The following is a 12841-nucleotide window of genomic DNA, read 5'->3' as shown; positions in this document are numbered from 1 at the left end:
AGCCTCAGGGAGCTCTAGGCTCAAAATTTAATCAAGTAGGATGCACTATTATCTTGTGGTTTGCATTATGCAAGGTCACAGAAGCCTTGGCAAAAGTAGAGTCAAAGGAGAGGGGAAGGGCCTCATCCTCCCCAGCCCTCCACAGTGCCCTGCTCCAGCTCCGGCTCAGTCTGCTCACTTGGGCTTCACTGTCCTGCTGCTAGTGGCCATGTGTGTGACACAGCTGCAAGTGGAGCTGCGGAGCCTTAAAGAAACTTCTGGCAATTTCTCCTGAACTCTGACAGGGATCTGGGTTCTGGGCTCCCACGGAGGAGGGTGGCAAGTTGATATCCTTCAGAGCTAAGCTGGAGTAATGGCAGCAAGCCCTAAAAGCAGATCCTGCACAGGAAGCACCCTGCAATGGATCTGTGCACCCTGGCTTGTCCAAGGGCGTTCCTCAGGACCACACAGGGACAGGGAGCCTCCAGTCTCCATATGTGTGTGTGTGTCCCCTCAGGCACAGAATGCTGCCCCCCTTAACTGGGTGGAGCAGAGGGGCAGCTGCTACTGGTTCTCCAGCTGGGATGACCTGGCCCGAGGCTGACAAGTCTGCTAGCTGGAGAAGCCCACCTAGTGGCCATCGACTCCAGAAGCAGAAGCTCTTTACACAGCACACAGCCCCTTCATGCCTGAATAGGTCTCACAGACTGAAGGATCCTCAAAATGGGTGAGCGGAACTGACTACAGGCAGAGCTACAGGAATGGCAGAGTATTACTAGGCTCTGCTCTGCTCACTTTCTAACCTGTGCCCCATCCCTGAACCACTCCAGCGTCTACGGGGGATTGTGAAGGAAGCAGAAAAATGGAGTCCAAGGCATGGGGAGGGGTTGAGGAAAAACAGAAGAGGGATGGTTTCATTTTTCCCAGGGGTTTTGGACCTTGGGAAGGCTGAGATCTTTCCTCTTTCCTGCTTCTGCAATTCATTGTAATTATTATAATTTTCAGCCTCTTCAATGGAGTAGGAAAAGAAGCAAACACCTGAAAAAGAACCAAAAAGTAAAAACTCTGCCATTGCTTATTTAGTTCTTAGTTTTCTGTCTACAATCTACAGAAACACACACACAGTAAAGTCATGTGGTAGTGTGCGTGTGTGTTGAGGAGAGGGGGAGGGAGAGAGAGAGAGAGAGAGAGAGAGAGAGAGAATTTTCTCTATGAAACATTCTGTTCTACTTCAGACTCTAGACCTGACACAGGGTTAATTCCTGTTTTCTGTTTGTTTGTTTTGTGAGACAAGGTCTCTCTATGCAGTTCAAGCTGGCCTCCTTGAATTTACAGTGATCCTCCTGCCTCAGCCTCTCAAGTGCTGGGACTATAGGTGTACGCCACCAGGCCTAGTGATTCCTGAGAATTTTAGTCCATCATCTTTCATGGAATTTTTATTTCTTTCCTGTATTGGATCCCTGGTCTCCTTGTTCCAATGATTTCATATTTCTTGAAAAACTCTCTCATTTCTAGGAGTACATACTTCAGTAATTTTCTGAGAAAGGGAACATATCTAGAAAGTTTTCTCAATGGTTAAAAATAATCTTTCATGGTCCCTTAACTTCTTTTTCTTTCTTTTTGGCAATTTTATTATTCTGATATTGGTGTGATGCTTCTGGGCTGTTCAATCTTTTTTTTTTTTTTTGGTACCGGGGATTGAACTCAGGACCTTACACTTGTGAAGCAGGAACTGGAACCACTGAGCTAAATCCCCGGCCCCTGTCCAATCATATTTAAGAATGAAACCCTAAAAAACACAGATTCAAAGCATCATGTTAGATGCTGATTCTTTTTTTTTTCTTTCATATGTAACTTTATTATCATTCACTAAACCCACACATATATAAAAATTAAAATTATTCAAAGAAAAGGAATGCAAGGGAAAATAACTATAATAATATTCAAATATAATAGATCTCAACCAAAGCAAAACTGAAAAGTTCTTAAACATTTTTCCATATAATTTTTTTTTTTTTTGGTACCAGGGATTGAACTCGGGTCCTTGGCTTTCGAAGCAGGCAGCAGAACCACTGAGCTAAATCCCAGCCCTTTCCATATAATTTCCATATAAAAAAAACTCAAGCATTAACAAGACATCAGAAGATGTGATTTGTTTTAGAAAGATTTTCAAAACTAATACTGGACAAATAGTGGTCTGGAGAAAAGAATTCTAATTAGTAGACTCCACATGGGCCAATTTTTTAAAAAATTTAAATTTCAATACAGTCATGTGACACATGATGGAAATATAATCTGAGAAATATGTTATTAGGTAATTTCATCCATGTGTATCGCAAAGTACCACACAGAGTGCCAACTTCTTCTTCTTTTTTTTTTTTTTTAATTAATCTTTGTTTCAAACTTTATTCCTGGGCTTCTTCATTAATTGCCTGCAAAGAATGAATTGTTTGTAAGCAAAAACTGAAAAGAGCTGCAGTGTCCAAGAGGCTTGGGCTTAAAAACATTAGAGATCTAGATTTTATCAGATCCATAAACAAAAAACAATTTTAAAAAGCAGCCATAATATGAAATAGCAGCTCCCAGTAACTTCTTCCAAGTTATATCTTCTTCAGAAGCTGACTCAAATCATGCCTCATTCTTAGAAGCCTCATCAAAATTCTCCACAAGATCTGGAACTTCAACATTATCATCCTCTCCAGTAGCAAGTGGTGCTTTTCCATCCACAGATTGTTTGGGCAGAGCTTCAGCCAGTCTCCTTAAACTAGTCAGACTGTCTGCACCGAGCTGGTTCAAGATGCTGGGTAGCATTTCTGTCAGCTGTTTCATCTCAGCATGGCCTGTAATGGTGAAAGTGTTTGCTGCCAGAGATGCCTGAACTTTTGGGTTGTTGAAGTGGATCACTGTTCCTTGGTTTGTAAACATATTCACCTCTTCAATACCAGAGATATTGTTTACCCCTAACTTCTTTAATGAGAACTGAAGTTTTCATCATCTGCTGTAGCTGTTCTATGAACCACCTTCTTCTTCCTTCGAGCAGTTCCTTTCCCACCAATGCACACTTGTGCCTACAATTTGGCGAGTTTCTCCTGGTTCATGATAGTTTCTTTCATCTTGTCGGATAGGTTATGGGACAGCGCAGGAGACTAGGGCTGGTGCTCAGGGGGTCTCAGGCAGACTAGCTGAGATTAGGCGCACACATGCGGGGACTCAAGATGGCAGCTCCAGAGTGCCAACTTCTAAGTGCAAACTGAGAAGGTATACGTCAATCATCTGTGATGGCCCCTTGATATTATCCAAAAACCTTTTCTTGCTATTTCAAATTATTAATTATTCATTTTAATCATTTTAATCCTTAATTACACTTTCAGTTTCTCACACTAGAGAAACTATTTGGTATTTACACATGTGTGTCCTGTTTACTTCACTTAAGAAGATGGCCTCAGTGTGCATCCATTTAGCCACAGATGTCTCCAGTTTCTCATTCTTTATGGCTGAGTAGTACTCCATCTTATAAAAAAAAAAACCACATCTTCTTTATCCAAGAAAAGGTTCAAAGGGGTAGGGGTGGCAGGAGAGGAAGGGGAGAGATCAGAGTTACAGGCTGGAATCTGGAAAGAATCCATATATAGTGTTTAAAACGATAGGAAGAGGTGTAGATAGACTAGGCTGGAGCTCATCAGTGGGTTGGGAAGAAAGAGTCACTGAGATTAACGGAGAGAAGGGTATGTTTCCAGAAGAAGCGCATACAACTATGTATAGTACACAGTACTCAATAGTGTGATAAATGACTGCTACTGTTTTAGGTACTTATCATAACATGCTGATTCTTGCTAACTAGCTTTCACTATAGTGTTTCAGCAAGGATTTGATTTTTGTTAGGGAAACCTTACCTGTTACAGCGTCTGTAGGTCTTGTTTCTGGGTTGGTATTATTTTCTTTTCCCCAAGGGAGAAAGGGGAATAAGGGAGGCTGGAGTGAAAAACTGATTACCAGACTACTAGTCCAGTAGGAAGGGGACTAGATTTCTCACCCTTTTGAATAGAGACTCATTCATTCATCTCCTATTTTCATTAAAGCCCCCCATCCTCAGATGTGCCTGTCCCTAAGAACACAATGCCTTTTTCTTCAACTAAACTGAGTAAGACCACTCCATCCTATTACAGATGGGTAGGTGAGGGGACCATCTGGATGCAAGGGCTGAAGAAGATATTTAGGAATCCAGTTGATTTTTATTCTTTTTGTTGTTGTTGTTATGGGGAATCGAACTCAGGACCGTGTGCTTGCGAGGCAGGTGCTGTGCCACTGAGCTAAATCCCTGGCCCCTCCAACTGATTTTTTTTTTTTGTACTGGGGATCGAACTCAGGTCCTTGCACTTGCACAGCAGGCGGCGAAACCACTGAGCTAAATCCCCAGCCCCCTCCAACTGATTTTTAGCATTTTTCAATCAGTTCCTTTTCAGGATTCTACCTCATCAATAGGCTCGCTTCTCTTTTACCTATCCCCACAGCAGGTATTAGGTGTTTTTGCTGTTTTTATTTTTTGTAGTACTAGGGATTGAACCCAGGAGTGCTGAGCTGTATCTCCCAAGCCTTTTTATTTATTTTCAGACTAGCCTTGAACTTGTGCTCTTCCTGCCTCAGTTTCTAGAGTACTACAGGTTTGTGTCACTGCACTGGGCAAATCTTAAACTTTGTGAAGTTTGCTTAATAACCATCAGTCCTTCATTTGCTCTCCAGTTTGCATATTCTTCATTTATCTTTTTCCTACATCTCTTTGTCTTCTTGTGAATTTTTTTTTTAGTTGTCATTTTATTGGAGTCAGCAGGGAGAGAATGGAGAAAATGTGCTATGCTTAACCAGATGTCCTTATCATTTCCCAAAATTTGGTTTTAAAACAAAACTCCAAAACTGCCCCAAACCTTCCATGGTGTCCAACTGTGTTTTACAAAACACCACTCCCATCATTCTTCCTGCCAGCCACATTCGCCTTCTGCTCCTTTATAGAGAATGTTATTGAAGACCTCTGCAGTGGATCTTCATTTCTGTGAGACAATATGACAAAGGCTGACAAGAAAAGAAGACACAGACACAAACTTAGAGAGATGGGTCTTGGGGCTGATCTAAGCTGCTCTGGGCTGCAAGGACAAAAGGTACCAATGACATCCAGTGTTTATTCGTAACAAGGGTGGGAAGGAGGGAGCAGGACACCTGGTGATAACAAGTATTGCAGGCAGAACTGTAAAAGGGGAGGCACTAGCATATGTTGCTAAATAGAACAAATGGTTGGTTCAGAGGGAAAGATTTTAGTTGGCTGGAAGTTGACTCAGCAGGGCCCTGCCACTTCACAGACTAGGACGTAAGTGTCGGTCACAGGCATTTGTCAAAGGAGCCATGCTCGTCCAACTCTGCCACCTGACATGCTCATTTGAGTCACATAAAGCTTTGGTCAGACTCCTAATATAAAACAGCCAATTATGGAGAGGCAAAAAGCTTGTGCCACTTACAGCCTGCTAATACTGGGCAGGGATGTTTGCTACACTCCTTGGATGAACAAGACACACTCATTTTTTGTCTTTCTATCCTTCAAAGCAAAGATCACTAGTTCTCCCCCAGTATCTATTCTCACCTCTTCCTTAGAAACAGAGCTGCTAGTTTTCCATTCAGCACATGGATGGCCAGAACAGACAAGGCATTTTCCACCTCTTCCAGCTAGATGTGGCTACCAAAGTTCTTGCCAGGGGACTGGGTCTAGAAATAACACATGTAACTTCTGGGAAGAGTCTTCAAAAAGAGGCAGCTTATCTCTCTTCCTCATCTCCACACCATGCCCCACTCCTTCCTCCTTCCTGCTGGCTGCAGTGTGGAAGTGTGGTGCAGCACAACCAGCACACACTGTGAACCAGAAGCTGCAGAATGAGGATGGCAGGGTGACAAGAAATGGGAGGCTGGATCCTTCTCACCATGGAGCATTGTTCACCCCAGAATGCTTACTACCGATGACATTTAGGTGGCAGAGACACAAAAACCGATTTTCTAAGCCACTGTCATCTAGGTTTTCTGTCACTCACAGCCGAATGAATCCAAAAATGACACAAGGGTTGAGGTTATATGTTATCTCCTCAGAGTGGTGTGACCCATCCTAAGTCTCCTTCTATTATTTTCCTTATAGCACTTTTTATTATCTGGGTTCATTTTATTTCTAAGTTTGCTTGTTTAATATTTATGTCTCCCTGGGCCAGGGATTGAGCTTAGTGGTTCCTCCACCTGCCCTGCAAGCGCAAGGACCCAAGTTCGATCCCTGGTACCAAAAAAAAAAATATTTAGGTCTCCCAACAAGAACATAAGTTTCATATACAGGCAAGCACCACATCTAGGTCCCAGAGTGGTACCCAGCTTGTCCTGAGTGTGCTGCATATGTTTGTTGACTGCACAGTGACATCCAGCCAGATCAAAGCCCTACTGAGGTTAGGAAAGGAGACAGAACTCTCTCTTTGAGTAGTTTCATTCTCTCTGTGCAGATACCAAAATTACACATCAATTTTCTGATTACTAATTAAATTTACAAAGTGTTTTGAAACCAGAAAAATCAAATCTTTGAAAAGCTGATTCATATCTCTTGGTCAAAAAAAGTATGTTTTACACCATAAATTGATATACCAGCATTATGGTTTATACTTGACTAGGAGGCATAGAGTTGGAGATGGGCAGATAAATGTGTGAGTAGTTTTTTTTTTTGGTAGCGGGGATTGAACTTGGGACCTTGCGCTTTCAAGGCAGGCAACAGAACCACTGAGCTAAATCCCCGGCCCAAGGTGTGAATAGTTTTACTGTTTATGAAAATGTGAACCTAACTAGTCACTCAAGTTTACTCGGCTTGTTTCCTCATTTATTTAAAAAAAAAATACAGAGGAATAGACCAGTAATACCTACACTTTTTGCTGTGAGGACCAAATGAAATAATGATTGATGTGAATACCAAATGAAATAATCCATGCAAAAGAATAAACAATTGGGTTGGGGATTTAGCTCAGTGGTGCTGCCACCTGCCTTGCAAGTGCAAGGTCCTAAGTTCGATCCCCAGTACCCCCCCCAAAAAAAGAATAAGCAATTTGCTCAAGGAGAGCTAAGAAGGGGGACCAGGGGTTTTGTTTTGTTTTGTTTTGTTTTTTGGTACCGGGGATCAAACTCAGGACCTTGTGCTTTTGAGGCAGGCAGCAGCACCACTGAGCTAAATCCCCAGCCCAAAAATATCCATTACCTTCTAAAGTCTTTTTTTTTGGGGGTACTGGGGATCGAACTCAGGTCCTTGTGCTTTTGAGGCAGGCGGCAGAACCACAGAGTTAAATCCCCGGCCCAACACCAGGTTTTGCATCCAAGTTTGTCTGATGGATTCTTAACTCTTACCCTTTACAGTATGCCACTACTATATCCCAGCCCTTTTGTTTACTTTCTGTTTTTGAGATAAGGTCTTGCTAAGTCGCTAAGTTGCCCAGGCTGGTCTGGAACTTGCAGGCCAAGGGTGTAGGCATTACAGGCATAAGCAACCACACCTAGTTACATTTTAAATTTTGATGAAGTCCAATTTACCTATTCTTTTCTTTTGTTGTTGTGTTTTTGGTGTTATATCTACAAAAAGCCATGGCCTAATCAAAGGCCATAAAAACTTATTCCTATGTTTTCTTCTAAGAATTTCTAGTTCAGCTCTTGTATTCAGTGGGGTTTTTTTGTTTTTTGAAACAAGGTCTCACTATGTACTTCTGGCTGGCCTCAAACTCATGACTATCTACTTGCCTCAGCTTCTCAAGTGCTGGGATTACGGGCGTGCACAACCACACCTGGCTCTTTTATTCAGGTCTTTCATCCATTTTGAGTTTGTTATTGTATATGGTGTGAGGGCAGAGCAAGGAGGAAAGAATGAGGAATATCACACCTAAAATGAACTGAAATTAGTTTGTTTGCATTAAGTGTCTATGATATTTGTTTTCTTTTTTTTTCTCTTGGTACCAGGGATCAAGCTCAGGACCTTGCTTTTGCACTTGTGAGGCAGGTGGGGTGCCACTGAGCTAAATCCCAGGCCCTGAGATTTGTCTTCTGATTTTTAAAAATCCTTAATTGAACTAGTTTCAAAATTATAATTCTACTTGCAAGCTACTATACTGGTTAAGTAGGTCAAAATCTAGAAATGAGAAGTTATAGCACAGGCAAACTGTACTTGATTATGTTTTCTGGGCCAAGAATCATTAATGGCTGCTAAAACTAATAAGTAACAATTTCATGGGAAATTCTGCTGTAGATCATCTGATAACATCAGAACACACTGAAATTTTTTTGTAATAATTTGAGACAGAGTCTTGCTATGCCATTCAGGCTGGCCTTGAACTTACTATGTAGCTCAGGCTGCTTTCAAACTCTAAATTATCTTTCTGCCTCAGCCTTTCAAGTGCTGGGATCACGGGTGTGTGCCACCACACCTAGCATGAATAATTTTAATATTACTAAACATGAAACATCCAGACATATTCCTCCAAATGTGATGCAATAAAAGTATAAGCTACTGAGATGAATACTCTTGCCAAAATAAACCTAATCAAGTTTCTATATCTGACTATTAGTTTATAAAGAACATGGAGTCTAGAGGAGCAAGAAAAACAACACTGTGGATAAAATCAGGCAAATCCAGAATGTGAGAAATTCCACAGGCCAAATGATCTGGTCTTCAGCAAAAAAATGGCATAAAAGGGGGGGAGGGCGTTATAAACTAAAACAGTCTGAAGAGAATTATCAGCTAAATACAATTTGTGGGCTTTGCTTAAACCCTGATTTTTAAAAAATAAAGGATATTTCTGACACAATTGGAGAAAATTTACATGAATTGAATCCTAGAGGGTAACAAGAAATTACTGTTAATTTTGTTGGTTATAGTAATGGTACTGTAGTTGCTTTTGAAATTTTTCATTGTTAGAAACATATACCTAAGTATTTAAAAGAGAAAGGGGCTGAGTGTGGTGGGGCACATCTCTAATCCCAGTTATTTGGGAGGCAGAGGCAGGAGAATCACAAGCGCCACGACCAGCCTGGGTAACTTATTCAGACCTTGTCTCAAAATAAAAAAATAAAAAGGGCCGGGCATGTAGCTCAGTAAAGAGCGCCCTTGGGTTAGATTTCCAGTCCTGCCCATAAAAACAAAACCAAGGAAGGGTAGAATGCTTCGGAGATACTTTTATAATATCTCAGCAAAAAGAATGATAAACTGGGCATGGCGGTACACACTTGTATTCCCAGTTGCTGAGGAGTCCGAGGCAGGAGGAGATCTCGAGCTCATAAATTTACTTGGGGGAAGGGGTGTTGAGACAGGGTCTTGCTATGAAGTTCAGGCTGGTTTTGAACTCAGCCCAGGCTGGCCTCAAACTCACAGTCATCCTCCTGCCTCACCCTCTTGAGTGCAGGGGAGCCCATGATTTTGAGAACAACCTAGGTAACATAGCAAGACCTCATCTTGAACACAAATACAACAAACGTGGGGCCAGGGATTTAGCTCAGTGGTTCCACTGCCTGGTTTGCAAGCACAAGGTCCCAAGTTTGATCCCCAGTACCAAACAAAGCAAACAAAACAAAACGAAACAAAACAACGTGTAGCTGGAGCTAGATCATACAAGAATGGCAGAAAGCTGATGCCTGTTCAAAGCAGGGAGTGGCCTCATGGGATTCATTATACTATAAGGTTTTTGTTTGTTTGTTTTGTGGTGGTGTTGGGGATGAAAGACTAGGGCCTTACATTGATTAATATATGAAAATAATTTAAAGCTTTTAATTATAAAAACTCAAAATAATTTTCCAGAATTATTTTCTTCCAGTCCTGAGATGTGATTATGTACACAGAGGTCTAAAATAGGCAAGGGGCCAAATGAAGTCAGGAAATTAGTAAAATGTTTATCAACTTTGATGATATTTATTCCTTTTTCCAAACATACGCTATCACAGGTCACACATTCATACTTTTTGTTTTGACATAACAATTGTATTCATTCCAGGCTACATTTAAATCAACAATAGCATGTTTATAGTATCAAAAGATTTGCACTTGGTTTTGATGTCAATACAATGTTAATTTTATATTCTCACAAACTACAGTATGTGCATGTAATACACACAAATTGTCTAGGATTCTGTAAAAATATCACTTTAAAATGTTGGGCCAGGGATTTAGCTCAGTGGCACTGTGCCTGCCTTGCAAGTGTAAGGTCCTGAGTTCAATCCCCAATACCACAGAATAAATAAATAAATAAATAAATAAATAAATAAAATGTAATTAACCATGAGGAAAGAATCAGACAAATCCAAAACATTGGGCATTTCTATAAACCAAATTTCCTTCATTCTTCAAAAACTCAATCTGATAGAAAAAAATGGAAGGGATTACTTTAGATTAAGAGTCAAGGGGGGCCGGGGATTTAGCTCAGTGGTGCCACCGCTTGCCTTGCAAGCACAAGGTCCTGAGTTCAATCTCCGGGACCAAAAAAAAAAAAGTCTAGGGGCTGGGGATTTAGCTCAGTGGTTTCGCCGCCAGCTGCGCAAGCGCAAGGACCTGAATTCGATCCCTGGTACCAAAAAAAAAAAAAAAAAGTCTAAAGAGATAGAGAGGATAGGGAAGTAAAGAGAATTAGAATGTGTTATGTACATATAGCAATTCCCCATGATGAATGTAATTATTTTGTATTGTAAGTATGTACTAATAAAATGTTTTTTTAATTTAAAAGAGACTAAAAGAGATAAAAATGATAAAAGTAACATATGAGCCATAGTTGGATCTTGGTTTTGGAGGAAGATGCCTATAAACATTTTAGGGAAAACTTGGGAAATATATACTATGGAATAGAATTATTGATGACAGAATTATTCTACATGATATGGAATTATTGCAAATTTTTCTTAGATGTGATAATACTGTAGTTTTATAGAAGATTATACTTATTCTTAAGAGATGTATGCTAAACAATGTAGGACTAGCTGGGTATGGTGGCACACACCTATAGTCCCAATACTCTGGGAGTCTGAGGGGAAGGATTATGAGTTTGAGACCAGCCTAGGTAGCTAAACATTGAGTCAGGCCATCCTGGACACAAAAACAAAAACAAAAAACTACAAAACTAAGGCTTTGGAGTCAGGCACACCTGTGTCTAATCCTGGTTCTGCTATGTGATAGGTAAATTTGGGCAAGTAATAATTTTTCAAACAGTTTTGTTGAAGATATAAAATATCATTTACCTAACTCAAAATTTACCTATTGTAAGTGTGCAGTTTGATGATGTTTAGTAAATTTGTAGTTATGTAACAATTACCAAAATCTAGAGCCGGGCATGGTGGTGCATACATGTAATCCCAGCACCTGGCAGGCTGAGGCAGGAGGATCTTTGCAAGTTCAAGGCCAGCCTGGACTACATAGCAAGACTCTGTAACAAAACAAAAGTGACCAAACTCTACTTTTAGAACTTTTCTATCACCCTATAAAATGGTCTCATGATCACTTGCAGCCAATCCTGGATTACAATCCCAACCCCAGCAATTGCTAATTTTCTTTGTGTGCCTACAAATGTACTTTTCCTCTTTAGAACTCTCAAGAAGATCACACTGTACAGTCTTCTTGAATCTGAGATAATGTTTAAGGTTCATTCATATCACAGCATGTATTGTGTTTTTTGTTTTGTTTTTGTTTTTTTGGTACCAGGGATTGAACTCAGGACCTTGCACTTGTGAGGCAGGTGGTGGAACCTCTGAGCTAAATCCCTGGCCCTGTATTGTGTTTTTTGAAACAGGGTCTCACTATGTAGTTCAGGCTGGTCTTCAACTTAATATGTAGCCCAGGCTGGCCTCAAACTCTTGTCAATCCTCCTGCCTCAGACTCTCGAGTGCTGAGATTACAGGCATGCGCCACCACATCTGGCATGTATTGGCGCATTTTTATTGCCAAATAATATTGCACTGAATGGATATACAGTACCACAATTTGTATATTCATTCATATTGATTGACATTTGTATTATTTCCACTTTTTACCTATTATGAGTAATCCAGCTATAAACACTTGCATATACTTTTGTGGAAACTTCTGAGTTTATACTTAGGAGTAGAAATATTGGGTTACATGGTAATTTCATGCTTAATTTTTTTTTTTTGAGGCATGATCTCACTTTGTAGTTCAGGCTGGCTCTGAACTCAGTATGTAGCCCAGGCTGGCCTCTAACTCTCGGTGATCCTCCTGCCTCAGCCTCCCAAGTGCTGGGATTACAGCCATGCACCACTATGCCCAGCTATGCTTAATTTTTAGAAACAATGTCAAGCTGTTTTCCAAAGTGGCTGCACCATTTTAAATTTTCACCAGAAACAGGACGGTTCCAATTTGTCTACATCAGTGTTAACACTAATTCTATTTCCTTTTTTTTGGTACTGGGGATCGAACTCAGGACCTTGTACTTGCCAGGCAGGCGATGGAAGCACTGAGCTAAATCCCCAGCCTCCTGCCTTCTTGATAATAGCCATTCTATTATGAGTATGAGGCAGTAGCTTATTTTGTTTTCAATTTGCACTTCCCTAATGATTAAGATGGTGAATATTTTTTATGTGCTTACTAGGCATTCATAAAACTGCCTTGGTAAAACATCTATTCACATTTTCAGACTTTTAAATTAGGTAATTTGTCTTATTAAGTTGTTAAATGTTATTTGAGGGTGTGTGTGGTACTGGGGATTGAACCTATGGCCTTGAACATGCTAAGCAAGTGCTCTACCACTGAGCTATACTCCCCAGCCTAAAGTTAAGTTAAATTTTTAAAGCTCCCATATTAAATTTTTAACATCTCCAT

General features: G+C 40.5%; 2 pseudogenes; one reads left to right on the top strand and one right to left on the bottom strand.

Moving 5' to 3' along the window:
* Positions 1–67: 67 nt before the first annotated feature.
* On the top strand, positions 68–781 carry LOC147826919 (asialoglycoprotein receptor 2 pseudogene; annotated as a pseudogene).
* Positions 782–2592: 1811 nt separating this feature from the next.
* LOC101712033 (transcription factor BTF3 pseudogene) lies at positions 2593–3018 on the bottom strand (annotated as a pseudogene).
* Positions 3019–12841: the final 9823 nt, after the last annotated feature.

The sequence above is a fragment of the Heterocephalus glaber genome, unplaced genomic scaffold (genome assembly GCF_053883595.1).
Source record: "Heterocephalus glaber isolate CG9 unplaced genomic scaffold, H.glaber_assembly_v1.0 deba00001457, whole genome shotgun sequence".
NCBI lineage: Eukaryota > Metazoa > Chordata > Mammalia > Rodentia > Bathyergidae > Heterocephalus > Heterocephalus glaber.
This window is presented reverse-complemented; position numbering and strand designations above follow the sequence as displayed.